Genomic DNA, 2061 nt, shown 5'->3' with positions numbered 1-2061 from the left:
GGGGACGCACTTTCACCCCCCCCAAAAACCCCGCCCCCAGCCGATGGCTGGTACGTTTCACCCCCACCCCCACCCCCCCCTTTCATCTCATCAGAGGTCTTAAAATCTTACAGTAAAAGGTGTACAAAAAAAGAACGGAGTCCTGTCAGGATTCTGCTGGAGAGTATTGCTCACACTGTGGCACCAAGTCCAGGACCTGGAGCTGCTCCTTGGAGCCAGGCTGCAGGCGGCAGCCAGGTTCAGCTCACAATATTGTTTCACCCCCACCCCCACCCCCCCCTTTCATCTCATCAGAGGTCTTAAAATCTTACAGTAAAAGGTGTACAAAAAAAGAACGGAGTCCTGTCAGGATTCTGCTGGAGAGTATTGCTCACACTGTGGCACCAAGTCCAGGACCTGGAGCTGCTCCTTGGAGCCAGGCTGCAGGCGGCAGCCAGGTTCAGCTCACAATATTTACATATTATACAGGAGGAAAAAGAAAACCCCACGTAAAACTAAACCTAGGAAAAAAAAAAAATCTTTCAGCTGTAAGGATAGTGTTTTTCACTTAGCAAAATATACATTTGTTTTGTTCCATAGCGATGTCCAACGTTTTCGGATCCTTGGAGTTTCACACTTTTCAAAGCCTCACATTTACAAAACAGAAACAATTAAAAACAGTTTCTTTAAAAAAAATAGAAATACATCAGTTCCTCTCAGCCTTTGCTCTCTCTGTGTCTCTTTCTTCCCTTCAGAACTGCATTCTTGTTACATACCGTGCTTTAAAAACACTGACGACAACAACAACAGAGTTGAAAATATTCAAAACAGTTTCAAAGCCAAATAAAAATACTCCTCAATAAAAACTACCTAACACAATCACAAAGCCAATTCATAAAATATGTCTACTAGCTCGGGAAAGAGCAAACAACAAAAAGAAGGGGTAGCCCCAAAAAAAGATAAAAAAATAAAATAAAAAAATAAAACTAACAGCTAATAAAATAAATAAAAGAAGAATTGGTGGGCTGGGGGCAGGGAGGGGGGAAGCGTAAACCGTCGGTGGTTAGTAAGAAAGCGAGATGATCTCCTTGGGTTCAGTCCAGTGTGGTCTGGTCAAAGGGAGAGATCAGGGCAGGGCGGCAGGAGCCTGGCAGCCAGCCGGCAGTGTGCAGTTTGATTCAAGAAAAAGGTAACCTTGGCTCATCCCCCGAGGCTCACCAGATCCTCCAGCCGCTGTCCTCGGTTAGGTCAATGGGGAATCTGCGGGACACAGCAGGGGAGGGAAGGGACAGGATCTAGAACAACCAACGGCTTCTCCCTTGGGGTTTTCATCCGGTGTGATCTGACAGAAATGCTCGATACCCAAACTTGCCCCAAGACAGACTTGCTCTGCATCTTGCTGGCACAGCAACGGGGCATGGCAGAGATGCTTCCATCTTTAATGGCAATGTGCAGGCCTGGGAAACAAGGCCCCACACACCCTGCAGCCTGCCTGCCCAGACCGGTGGCACTCCTGGCCCCCAGGAGGCCTGCAACACAGCAGGGTCCAGCTATTTCTCCAGCACTCAGCTCAGTGCAGCCCTGACAGGCTGCCGTGGGCTCCTCTCTGGACACCCTTCCCTGCAAGTTTTTGCCCTCCTTTTTGAAAAGCGGGGCGGGGGGGTAGTTTTAATTTTAAGCCAGCTAACTTCAGCCATGTTTGCAAAGTGAACAGAGACCATCCACCAGTTCCCTCTCAGGCCCATCCAAGGACCAGAAACAGAACTGATCAGACTCAGATTTTCCTTCTGCCCTTCTCCCAGGCAGGAGAGGAAAAACCTCGCTCCCCAGAGACAGTGGTCTCAGCAGCAGAGAATAACCAGCTGCATGGAGGAGGCTTCCCCAGCCACCAAGGTGAGCCAAGCTTGTCTCTCAGGATCACCACTGCGTTGTGATTCTGGCCAACCCTGCAGACCCTTCCTCTTTCTGTCAGTGCTCCCCATTTCATTCCCCTTTGCACCCAAACACTAAGTGGTCTCTCCACAGCACTCCCAGCCTGGGGAGGGTAAGGTAGAAACCGAACCTGCCATGCCTCTTGTGCAG

General features: G+C 49.4%; 1 protein-coding gene across 1 annotated transcript in view; it reads right to left on the bottom strand.

Annotated features, from left to right (window-relative positions):
* Positions 1–1161: 1161 nt before the first annotated feature.
* MSI1 (musashi RNA binding protein 1) overlaps positions 1162–2061 on the bottom strand; it is a 28535-nt gene continuing 27635 nt past the window's right edge. Inside the window, exon 13 of the mRNA XM_009642834.2 lies at positions 1162–1239. The gene's annotated coding sequence lies outside the window, so the exon portion shown is untranslated. The remainder of the gene's footprint in view (positions 1240–2061) is intronic.

Source organism: Egretta garzetta, unplaced genomic scaffold, assembly GCF_000687185.1.
Source record: "Egretta garzetta isolate BGI_Z169 unplaced genomic scaffold, ASM68718v1 scaffold7, whole genome shotgun sequence".
NCBI classification, from domain to species: Eukaryota; Metazoa; Chordata; class Aves; order Pelecaniformes; family Ardeidae; genus Egretta; species Egretta garzetta.
The sequence above is the reverse complement of the archived record's forward strand: the minus strand, read 5'-3'. Positions and strand labels throughout refer to the sequence as shown.